Genomic DNA, 12511 nt, shown 5'->3' with positions numbered 1-12511 from the left:
TCAGTCCATTCCTGTGAACAAATCTGTTGAAACTGATTTAAATGTAAGTGGCAGAAATTCATCAAGGAGAAGAAAAAATGACACCAATCTTTTTGTGTTAGAATTATGCACTGAAATTCCAGGATCTTTGTTTCCTGTCAATTCAGAGAGTACATTCATTTTATTTTGTCTTTAGTTGGAGTTTGCCTAGCTGAAAGTTGTCTTAGAGATCATGTAGACCCAGACAATGCAAGAGAATTTTCTGCATGGTTGGGCATGATCTATGTCTGTGTTATCCAATATGCTAGCTACTAACGCACATGGCTGTTGAGCATTTTAAATGTGGCTGGTATGACTGGGAAACGGAATTTTTAATTTTGGTTCCGTTTTAATTAAGCTGAAATAACCACATGCACCTTATAAACAGGTTGTATTCAGATTCAGTATCACAAACTGGCCAGCAAAATTACCTGAAGCTTGCCTTGAATAGGGTTTTTAAAGAGTTTGGATTTGTTGCCAACACTTAAAGATTAGGGGATTTTATATAAAGCCTCCAATTCTGACTTCTTAGGGGAAATTGATGTATCTGGAGACACCAGGGATGCCCTTTCTGGACAGGACGTGGGATCTCCAGTCCCCACTGCTCCCTGTTGTCTTATACTTAGCCTGCTACATCATTATCATTACCTTCTTGGTCTCTCTTGGCATATGAATGTGCAATTGCCCATCTGATTCAACCCCCAAGTTTTCATATGGGAAACTACAGCCCAGAGATCGTAAGTGCCTTACCCAAAGTCATTTGGTAATTAATGGTTGGACTCACCTCAGAACCCAGGCCCCTGGGCGGTGCTCTCTGTACTCCGGGGCTCTGATTGAAATCTCTGGGTATGGATGTGCAGTGGGACAGGGGGTACCATGGGTGTGTCTGAGCTGCACTCACAAGCTTCATCCTCCACTAGTTCCAGGCCATGGAGAGGCTGGACATTGGGTGAGTGAGGTCTCTGCTTTCCTCCCATCTGGGCTGACTCAGTGAGAGTCATAATGGGCAGTGAGGGCGTGGAAGGGATACAGGGCTGAACTTTCCCTGGCCGTTTTCCTCTCCAACTTCCTGTCTCATTGTTTACCTTTGACATTTCCAAAGTTGTCGGTGAGGGTGCATCTGAGAACCCATTGTTGCCTCTTATCCTCCCTTGTTTCTCTGCACTTCCTCTGCTGTTTTGGATCCACCTTTCTTTTTCCAAAGGCCTTTTGACTTACCTCTGAAGTCCTAGTCAATTAATTCTTGGGCCAAAAAACTTACTTAGTTGCACCAGAAAAGGTTTGAAATAGTCTTTCACAGTGTGAGAGTTAAATTTTATTGGGTATTTCTCTATTCTCTTGTCCTGTTCAGGTCAGGACTAATTCAGAAAGAAGAGGTTTAGCTTAGTGACTTTGGGAACATATTTACCTGGATTTGAACATACTTACCTGCTTTCGGGGAAAATCCCTTAACCTGGTCCCTGACGTTCAGGGAAAATCCCTTAACCTCCTGGGCCTGAATTTCCTCACATGTCAAAGTACCTACTTCATAGGGCTGTGGGTGAGGAATAAATCTGATAATGAATGTAAGGTAGAAAGCATGACACCTGTGACATAATGATTGCTCCATAGATGGAAAGGATGGGAGCATTCATTTTCGCCATGTCGCTTTCCATAGATTTTACATTCTTTCTCTAGAGAGGGATCCGCTGGGTTCATCAGGCCACAGGCCTTCGGAAATCCCTCCCTAGCGTCACCTTGTTTATCAGCTCAGCAGATTGGGGCGCCTGGGTGGCTCCGTCGGTTAAGCGTCCGACTTCATCTCAGGTCATGATCTCACAGTTTGTGAGTTCGAACCCCGCGTCGGGCTCTGTGCTGACAGCTCGGAGCCTGGAGCCTGCTTCGGATTCTGTGTCTCCTTCCCTCTCTGCCCCTCCCCAACTTGTGCTCTGTCTCTCTCTGTCTCTCAAAAAGTAAATACATGTAAAAACAAAGAAATTTGTAAACTCAGCAGATCAACTGCCTTGACTCATTTTAGCCCCAAGCATTTCTTCCCGCAGCTCATTCTCCAAGTTCTGCTCTGTGCACTCTGCATGGAAATTTCCGTTGACTACTTGATTCCTGACTTAAAAAGCCCTCTTCCCACCTTTTTCCAGTGTGGAGCTGGCATTCAGATGCGTCTGCCGTGTTGCTTACGGGAGAATGGGCATCTGTGATTCTTGACTGCCCAGGATCTAATCCCTCTTCTTCTCATAAGAGAACCCCACCCAACTGGCCTTCGGGCTCAAGTAAGGCTGGCTGCTCCCTCAGTCTTTTCTGGTGTGAAGGTCAGACATGTGACTCAGGTCTGGCCAGTCAGAGCCAGAGAAGAAGAACTGAATGACTCATGTTGGAATTATTAGGAAACAGAATCTCTTCCCACAGGAGTTGCTAAACTAGCTGTGTGTAAGTTTGGTCCTGCTAGTGGCCACCTCTGGCTCCACTGAGAAGCCGAAGGAAGATCAACACTAAGGAAACAGAACTGGGAGACCGAGAGGGACACGGCCCAGAGCTTCAGTGCCTGAAGGCAGATACCCTTGGTCTTTCCAGATGTGTGAGCCAATAAACTCCCCCACGTTCACCATTACTGGATTTATTTATTCATGTCTGCTTTGGTTGGAGTTGGAGTTCTATCTCTGTAACTACAAGAGTTCTGCTTAAACTCTGCCCTTTCTAAATTTCCCCCCAATCCATCTCCCAGTGTATTTCCAGTTACTGTGAATCCCATTTGCTGGCTCGGAATGCCCTCTGGTTTGCAGCACGCATTTTTCCCCCAGGGTACTTTGCTCTCTGGACATTTGGGATGGTTGACTCTTTTCATTTGAGTTGTCTGCGATTATCCATTCTCTACCTCAGATAGAGATAGTAAACACTTGCAATCAAGCGTATTAGTTTTCTGTCTCTACACGACAAATTACCACAAAGCTGGTGGCTGAAACAACACATACTTCTTATCTCAGAGTTTCTGTGGCTGAGGAGTGTGGGCACAGCTTCACTGCGTCCTCTACCCAGGTTGATATTTAAGGTCTTGGCCGGGACTGTGATCTTGTCTGCAATTCAGGGTCTCTTCCAAAATCACCGAGTGTTGGCAGAACTCAGCTCCTGGAGGATATCTGCAGTTCCTTGTCATGTGCCGCCATCACCAAGATGGCAGTGTGTTTCTTCAAAGACAGCAGAAAATCATTTTTCCTTCCAATTTGCTAATAAGATGCAATAATAACGGGAGTGACAGCCCATCACCTTTGGTACCTAAGGTAACCTAATCAAGGGAGTGACAGCCCGTCATCTTCTCCATATTCTCCCAGCTGAAAGCAAGTTTAAAGGTCCTAGCTACATTTAAGGGAAGGAGATTACATAGGCCGTAACGCCAGGGTGTGCAAGTCATGGGAGCCATGTTAGAATTGTAGCTACCACACCACGTTTACCTCCCACCAAATGATCTAAACCCAGTTGAGAGCAGTAAGATATAGTGATGAGTAAAGTTGTCCTGCATACATGTAGATTTTTAGTAAATTAGTTATAATGTATGTGTGCGTGTATTTTAGGGTTGAAACAGATGGCTTCAGTAGGCTCAATAGTGCCTCCTAAAGATCTCCTAAAGGGTCTTCATCCCTAGAATCTGTGAATGTAACCTTATATGGCAAAGACTTGGCAGATGTGATTAAATTAAGGTTCTTGAGCTGGGGGGATTATCCTAGATTATCTGGGTGGGCTCTCCATGCCTTCACAGGTGTCGTTACAAAAGAGAGGCAACAGGAAATGAAAGAGACACACAGAAGAGAAAGCAATGTGAAGACAGAGGTGGAGGTTAGAGTGACGTGGCCACAAGTCAAGACATGCTGGCAGGCACCAGGAGCTGGAAGATGCCAGAATGGATTCTATCCTAGAGTCTCTGCAGAGAGTGTGGCCCTGCTGATGCTTGATTTCAGCTGAGAGAAACTGAATTTGAACTTCTGACTTCCTGAACCTTAAGAGAAGAAAAGGTTGATGTGTTAAGCTGCTCATTCTGTGGTAATTTCTTTTTTAATTTTTTTAATGTTTATTTATTATTGAGAGACAGAGAGAGACAGAGCATGAGCAGGGGAGGGGCAGAGAAAGGAGGAGACAGAATCCGAAGTAGCCTCCAGGCTCTGAGCTGTCAGCACAGAGCCCGACACGGGGCTCAAACTCACAAACTGCAAGATCATGACCTGAGCCGAAGTCAGATGCTTAACCAACTGAGCCACCCAGGCGCCCCTATTCTGTGGTAATTTGTTACCACAGCCACAGGAAATGAACATAATGGCCATACTGACTAAGAGTCAGGTTTGCATTTGAGGCATTGGAGCCTATAGACAATTTAGCCAGATTTTAACCTAACTTTTAAAGTAATATTGTCTCCCATCAAGGTCCTTAGAGCACCTGTTTTGTATCTTTTGGGGTGCTTGTTTAGAAATGGGTTACTCAGAGGGGCCTGGGTGGCTCATCGAGTTAAGCGTCTGACTCTTGATTTTGGCTCAGGTCATGGTTTCACAGTTTGTGAGATCGAGCCCCAAGGTCAGCCCCACTGACAGTGCAGAGCCTGCTTGGAATTCTGTGTCTCCCTCTCTCTCTGACTCTCCCCCACTTGCGCGCGCTCTCTCTCTCTCTCTCTCTCTCTCTCTCTCTCTCTCTCAAAATAAATAAACTTAAAAAAGATAAAAAAGAAAGCAGGCATACTTTAAAAAAGAGAGAGAAAAAAAGAAAATAAATGGGTTACTCAGGACCACCTGCTAAACAGTGTCGGTTATTAAGGGCAGACCACAAATTCGGCCTCAAGCTCATTGGTGCTACTTGGTGGTCAAAGCGAAAAGCGGTCCCCCGATCTAAAACTTTTCATATTGAATCTTCCTAGCTTTCTGATCTTTCTTTATTACTTTATTCAGCGAGGGAGTCTAATTTTCTCCTTGGGTAGCTGATTAATTCCACAGGCACTACCATCTTTTATCTGGTCTTTAATATGTCAACCAGATACCTTGAGTGTTTCTTCATTCAGCAAACATTTCTGGAGTCCCTGCAATGTACCATGAGGGATGGAGATACAATAGAGACCAAAAACTCACAGTGTTTCCTCTTCTCAGAAACCACAGCCCCGTGGAAATGACATAAATTAAATAATCCCGTGAATACATGTGTAATTGCAGACTTCAGTAAGCCCGAAGAAAAGAAACACATTTCGAGGAGGTGATTCGGCATAAGCATCTTGCCTAGTCTGGGAGAATCATGGATGATTTTCTCCTGGATGTGACTTTTCAGTTGGAAGCTGAAAGTAAGTGGGAATCACCCAGGAGAAGGGGAAGAGACCAAGGTTCCATATGGAGGCAACAACGTACGATGGCCATGTGGCCAGAATGCATGGCATGTTTGAAGACTGATTGGGAAGTGGGGAAGGGGAGCAAGGTGGGACTGAAGAGATGGGCAGAGTCTGACCATGGACACACAGAAGACTCTTGAAGGAAGACCAAGCACATACAGTTAAAATGAAAACTGGGGGCATAAATCTGTTCCCCAATCTACCACATCACGTGACCGTACTTCCCTTTGGAAGCAGTGGCCCAGCCTCAAGAAGCTATTATAGGGCTTTCTCTATGTCCACTTGAGTGAGTCACTCGTATCATTGCCTGTTCGCGAAATACACATGTCTAATATTCCTTTCTTCTCCCTGGGCAGTGGTCAAGGCCTCAACAAGCTGGGAGCTATGGATCTCAGCCTCAGTAGTAGGGAAGATTAGAAAGAGAGGTCCCCGTGCAAATCCTTGGAGGACAAAACAGCTGCCTGCAGAAAGCCAGTTGGGTCTACTTCCTGGGCACACCCTCTGCCTCAGGTGAATACTTGTGATGGTATTGAAACGCAGGCCCTTGAGATGTGCTACACATCAAACCAATTTAATGGCAGTGTTAACCTGCAGCAACAAAGTGTCTATTGATTCAACCCTGTTGGAGATCTAAGATTACCATTGACTTTTTCTGCCCATGGACCACTAGACTTTCATTGAAGTAACATCTTCTAATTAAAAGGGAATCATGTTTTTTCCTTGCTCAAAAGCAGAACCATTTATTTTCTAAGATAAATTCTCAGCCACATACTGTAAATTCGTTGGGGGTGGGGGTGGGGCATGCTTCAAGTGTAGAATGGTTTTTGCTTCTCGTCTGCCCCATGGGCAGCTTTATTCTAGTGTTTATCTCTCTGTTGTTAAATCGGTGTATTATTTCTTCCTGACTGAGGTCTTTTGAGGAGAGTATTGTGTATTTTATACAAGATGAGCTCCTGTTCTATTCAGATATGCATCTATTCCCTGTAACCACTTTTCTCCTTTGGATTCCCTCTCTATGTGAATGAAATATTGCTGTGGGATAATTTCTTGTCTCCCTGTAGATGTAGGAGCATACATGTCATGAGAAACAGTTGAAACTATTCCATATGCATGCCTCTTCCGCAGGCCAATGTCAACCTTATTGAAAAGAAACAAATCCGGTGTAATGAAAACCCCAACCCTATAGGCAGAGTCAAGAAATTCCAGAAGGTTTCAAGTCCCCAAGGAAGGAGAATGGCCTTGGTAGAAACACTTAGGAGAAATCAAGCAAACAAATTTTTCTGCTCTTTGTTTCCTTTACATCCCTGAGAAATAACAGAAGAGTCGGCACTGTTTTCTTCTTGTTGTCCTTTTCCTCTGCAATTCACAGCATATGAGATGCAGGGTTTTATTATCTTCATTCTGCTGCATCTCAAAATGCTGCCCGTCTTTGGGATGCATGGTGAATTCATCACGTTCCCTGGAGATTACTGAGGCAATCAAATCAAATGCGAAAGCTAGTGAAAGAGAAGACGAGGGGAAACCTTGATATTCCAAGCATCTTACATATTTGTCTCTGCCTTAAAGCTGCTGTTAGGATTGGATGACATTTGGGGAAGCCTGGATATGAAGTGGGGTTATGGTGACTTGTGACTGTGTGCGGGTGAGTTTTGAGAGGGCGGGATGGTGGGAAAATATCTGAGAAGAGTCGGTGGGAGAACATGAGATGCTAACTGCCTTCAGGCCGACAGTAGGTGAGGGAAGATCTGAGGTGACGCCGAAAGATCTGATTCTAACATCAGACTGCCACAGGTCAAATCCAGGTAGTACCTCCTGGCTGAGTCCAGGCTAGCTGAGTGATCTTGAGTATGTCACTTTGCTTCTCTGTGCCTCAGTTTCATTTACTGTTAAATGGAGATAATCAGGGTAATGTCTCCATTACAGAGCAGTTGGGAAATTAAATGAAATTATTGTACATGTAAGTGCTTGGCTCATTAGTGCCCAATAAATACACTAGCTGTTTTTTATTTTTTTTTATTTTTTTTCAACGTTTTTATTTATTTTTGGGACAGAGAGAGACAGAGCATGAACAGGGGAGGGGCAGAGAGAGAGGGAGACACAGAATCGGAAACAGGCTCCAGGCTCCGAGCCATCAGCCCAGAGCCTGACGCGGGGCTCGAACTCACGGACCGCGCGATCGTGACCTGGCTGAAGTCGGACGCTCAACCGACTGCGCCACCCAGGCGCCCCACTAGCTGTTGTTTTTATTGATATTATTGACCAGTTTCGTATGTTGATCTAGTTGGGTATCTTTAACCAGTCACTCAACAAACTTGACTCTTGTGCCCATTATATGCCAGGGACTGAGCTAGGTGTTAAGAATGTAATGAACCATTATCATAGATGACGGGAATTAGTGTAATAGAGATATGAGTATGCTACTGTAGTGGATCCAGAGAGGAGACAGGTTAACTCTGAGACTCACCTGTACTATAGAGAACCCCAGAGAAAGTTTTAGTGCCCAGAACGTATGAAGTTTCCCACTGAACTTGGAAGGTCTGGGAAGAATATGGAGTTTGTTATTGGCATTCACTCAAGTATACTCTGGCTTCCCTCCAACCCCGCCAGCACCCCAGTCCCCCCTCGCTCCAGGGCTCTCATCCCAGCCCCTTCTGCGCGAGGTCCCAAGTGGAGCATTTGTTACAAAATCACGCTTTCCGGCAGTACAACGTGGATGATTGGAAAGACTCATTTCAAGTTCTAAACCTCAGATACCTTGAGTAAATTCATGGTTGGGAAGGTAGGAATGCCTGATAAGCTCACATTACAGCCTTTTGTGCTTTAGACTGAAACTCGGCCATGTGGGTTTCCCTTCAGCTTCAGCAGGGAAGAATGTTCCACAAGGGGCTCTCTTCTCTTGCTTTCTTCAGCCCACCCACCCTCATCTCTTCCCCTCCCACATCTACCCGTGTTCACTCTCCTGTGCGCCCCAACTTTTTGAGTTATCCAAAGAAGGAGAAGGAAAAGGAGAGGGAGAGAAAGAAAGAAAGAAAGAAAGAAAGAAAGAAAGAAAGAAAGAAAGAAAGAAAGAAAGAAAGAAAGAAAGTCAAAATCAGCTTTCTGAAAGCTGGACAATCTACATATAGTCTAACTCCAAAGACAAACTCTTCTAGGTGTCCTTTTCCTATGACCTCAGTGGCCTCAGTTTTTCTTCTTTTTGTTTTAATTCAAAAGATGTTTTGAATCTGCATTTCAACCCAGTGAGGCAGTTAAGCCTGGGTTTTGAAACATGGCTCCATCAGTCACTGGCTGAAAAACCTTACATCATTTTCTTAACCCTCCTCCATCTCCTCTGAAAAGATGGGGTTAATAATAAAAGTACTCACTTCGCAGAGTTGTTGAGCACATGAATAAGTTAACAGATGAAATGTGCCCAAAGTAGTGCCTGGCACGTAGTAAGCACGCAATAAATGTTAACCATTATTATTGTCATCTAGAGAGAAGTGAGATTTCTAGCTAGATCAGCAAGTGGAGAATATTCCTGCTTTATTTCTGAGCAATCAGCCACTTGTTTCTGCAACTCGACTTAAAGACAAATTTAAAAATCACTTAGTCAGGGATTTGTTTGGATTTGATATAGATGATTGTTCAAAAGCATGATCCTTGGAAATCTTCCACTTTACGCAGAGTATGTTGAAACTAGGACTTGAAGCTAGTCTGTCATTAACTGGAATTTCAGTGTGAGTTGTATTATAGCCACATCCCCAGATGGTTGTTCAGGATGTTATAAATTACTCACTGCTTTAGTTGTGATGGACTTCTTCAAAGTTCCCCTAGAAAGGAGGGGAAAGTCAGCTTTGGAACTGGAGACTTTGTTCAGGCAAATGTTTTTATGAAGTCAATGAGACAGAACAGTTTCTAATTCCTCATGCTTGTGACCAAGATATTTACCCTGTCGAGAGACGGAGCCCTGCATGATTCATATCCTGTGGGATGAAAAATAGAATTCAGAAATTCAGTGCTGTCAGCCCCTCCCTCCCTATCCTAGGTCTGAATGGTGTTGGTCAGGCGCATTTATAATCACCTAAGCATACCTCACTTCAGACTGAGGTGGAACAGCCAATTGTCCTTTTTGTGAGTTGAGTCATATATGTAACAAGAATTTAAAGGAGTCGTAAGTTAAATCTCTTCGAGTCTAAAGAAGCAACTGAACACACAGGCATAGGTGGTACAATGGTGATTTACCATTGAAATACCATGCAGAAGGGTACCTGGGTGGCTTAGTCGGTTAAGCATCTGACTCTTGGTTTCAGCTCAGGTCATGATTTCGTGGCTTGTACTCTGCGTGGACAGCTCAGAGCCTGCTTGGGATTCTCTCCCTCTCTCTGCCCCTCCCCCACTCACACTGTCTGTCTCTCTCTCTCAAATCAATAAAATTAAAACATAAATACACATATACATACATACATACCAAACATAAAATTGGGAGGGTCTGTGTAGAAACCTAGATAACTTGTCTGGTGCGCTCTGTTGAACATGCAGAGTTCTGGCATCCTGGGGCCATTGTTAACACTTGTCAACATTTGGGGCCGAGGGGCTGTGCCTGCTTTCAAAGGAGCATGCCATCTCTTTTGACGCAGGAAACCATGGCCTTCCGGACTCATGAGTTGCACGGGGCTGACCCTCTAGGATCTGCAGCCCCCATTTCATTAGGCCAGGTACAGATTTCCAAACATTAAAATTGTAGCGTTTTCTATCACGATAAAACTACCATTGTTTTTTTCTTTCTTCCACAGCTGTTAGCTTATCGACTCTTATTAAAAGACACTGCCGTGGGGGCACCTGGGTAGCTCAGCCGGTTAAGTGTCCAACTCATTTTCTGCTCAGGTCGTGATCTCCCAGTTCATGAGTTCAAGCCCTGCGCTAGGCTCTGCGCTGATGGCACGGAGCCTGCTTGGGATTCTGTCTCTGTCTCTCTCTCTCTCTCTCTCTCTCTCTCTCTCTCTCTCTCAAAATAAATAAATAAACATTAAAAACTAAATAAAAGTCACTGCTGTGGCCTCTGGGTAAATCATCATGCCATTTTTCCTTCTCAGTGGCCCGTCCTGGGTCATATCTACTTCCCGTCTTCAGAAGACATCGTTTTGACAGTTCACCCTGAGGGGGAGTACTCTTCCAGAAACACTTGTACACACACCGTATATGCTCCCACATGAACTCACTCGCACACACGTGTGCACACTTCACCCACACCCTCACACTTTTCACTCCTTTGCACAGGAATACCAGCAGAACGCTCAGACTTATGGGCATTTCAGAGCTGATATCAGCTTGAACCCTGATGGTGGTCAGGCTTGGCTGATGGCAGATCATTCCAAAAAGGATGTCAGGACTGAGAGGAACAGTCAGGAGCACCAACTGGGCTCAGAGAGGAAGGTGTGGGAAGCTGTCATCCCTTTGTCCTTTTACTGAACAGCCTGAGGGCAGCAAGCCAGGGTCTGCTCTGTGTACTAGGAAACTGCATTTGTTATCAGGTAATTGGGTACATTTGAGGAAAAGGTGGGGTTTTGCTGGCATTGCAGGAGGGCCTGGGGGTCCTGGAGTGAGAACCCTTTTGAGCGACAGAAAGCCCAGTTTGAACTGTCTTAAACAATAAGGGGTGTTTATTGGCTCATGTAACTGAGAAATCCAAAGAGTTCTAATTTCAGGTGAGGTTTGATCAAGAGCCTGACGCAGTTCCTTGAATTCTCCCTGTGCTGCCCTCTCCACGTGTGGGCGTTATTGTCACATTTTCTTCCTTTACAGTGGCCAAGACTGGCTGTGGCAGTTTAGTCCTCACGTGTGCTCCTTCCATGTACTGAGAAGAGAGGGCAACTTTATCCCAGAATTCTAAGCAGTATTCCAGAGACTCTAATGAACTGGCTATGTCCCAAGTCCACTCCCCTACTAATCAGTTTATGCCAGTTAGGTTTGCCCCTGAGGGTGAATTAGGGTCAACACATGGGTTGTGTGAGGGTGAATAATGTATAAAATTGGAATTATCACACCAAGAAGAAAAATGGATGCTAGTCACCACTCCACCATCGGGCCAACCCCCTGGCAGAAGTCTCCTGCCTTATTGAGACCGATGGATAGCACACTAATACCCCTCCTCCCTGGTGATCGTAACATTTCTGTGGTAGACGCAGGGAAATGGAGCCCTGCCTAAGAATCTCCCTGGTTTATTGGTTTCCCGTTTTACGAATATTTTTCCGAAATCTCTCCACAGCCCAGTAGATTTGCCTGTCCACCTTAAGGAGAGAAGTTCAGGCATCTAGCTCCTGGGTAATGACTAAGCCAGACGTTGCTAGTAACCTACACCTTTTTCCTTTTGTGGCATCTTATTTGCAAAGAAGTGATGAACCAAGTGACAGTCAATGTCCTGCTAAGACAGTTTGAGTGGTGGAGAAATAGACACTGCTTTATTGAAAATTTACTAGGGGCCAGAGACTGTCGCTATAGACGCCGTATATATGTTCCTCATTAACAACATTGGGAAGGAGGTGCTTTCTCTTTTTTACAGACGACCAAGCAGAGCCTTGAAGGGGTAACATAATTCCTCCAAGGCCTTAGAGCAGACAGAGCAGAGCTGGGATTTTACCCCAGCTTGGGTAGAATCCGACTTCAAACCTGCGCTTCTTAACTCCCTCTTTTTCTGCAGGAACACACTCTGAGCATTGTCCTCAGCTTGAATTTGGGAGCGAGCGCTCCAGTCTTGACCTCCCTATGTGAAATTCTCCCCAACGACAGCCACCCTCACCCTGAGAGTGGCCCCGACCCTGTGCCAAAACCCATGTGGTGTCTCCACATCATGATGGCCTCCATCTCAGGGCTGCTGGTGTTGTCTACTGCCCTACCCACACCTACCCTGTCCATCCCGTGCGGCGAGCCCTGACTCCTCTCGGATTTCATTTCCTTATTTTACAGCACTTTCCGTTCAAAATGTGTATGCCCCAAGTCGGCCTCCACCACACCCCTGCCGTCTATTAGCTAATATGTTCCCCAAGGCTGGTGAGTTGTTTTATTAAGTGTTCCATGGAGACAGGTTTAATTTCCAACAAGGGCCTTCTGGAGGAAGTGTCTTGCTCACTACTCAGTGGAAACCTCAGATTACAAGGTGGTGCC

At 45.1% G+C, this 12511-nt stretch overlaps 2 long non-coding RNA genes across 5 annotated transcripts in view; one reads left to right on the top strand and one right to left on the bottom strand.

Annotated features, from left to right (window-relative positions):
• LOC123383575 overlaps positions 1-1440 on the bottom strand; it is a 54863-nt gene extending 53423 nt beyond the window's left edge. For all 3 annotated transcript variants that reach the window (XR_006593419.1, XR_006593418.1, XR_006593420.1), the window contains exon 1: positions 803-1440. This is a non-coding gene — a long non-coding RNA (uncharacterized LOC123383575). The remainder of the gene's footprint in view (positions 1-802) is intronic.
• LOC123383572 overlaps positions 1-12511 on the top strand; it is a 75136-nt gene that overhangs the window by 36925 nt on the left and 25700 nt on the right. The gene's annotated exons all lie outside the window — the stretch shown is intronic.

The sequence above is a fragment of the Felis catus genome (genome assembly GCF_018350175.1).
Source record: "Felis catus isolate Fca126 chromosome A2 unlocalized genomic scaffold, F.catus_Fca126_mat1.0 chrA2_random_Un_scaffold_64, whole genome shotgun sequence".
Classification (NCBI taxonomy): Eukaryota; Metazoa; Chordata; class Mammalia; order Carnivora; family Felidae; genus Felis; species Felis catus.
The sequence above is the reverse complement of the archived record's forward strand: the minus strand, read 5'-3'. Positions and strand labels throughout refer to the sequence as shown.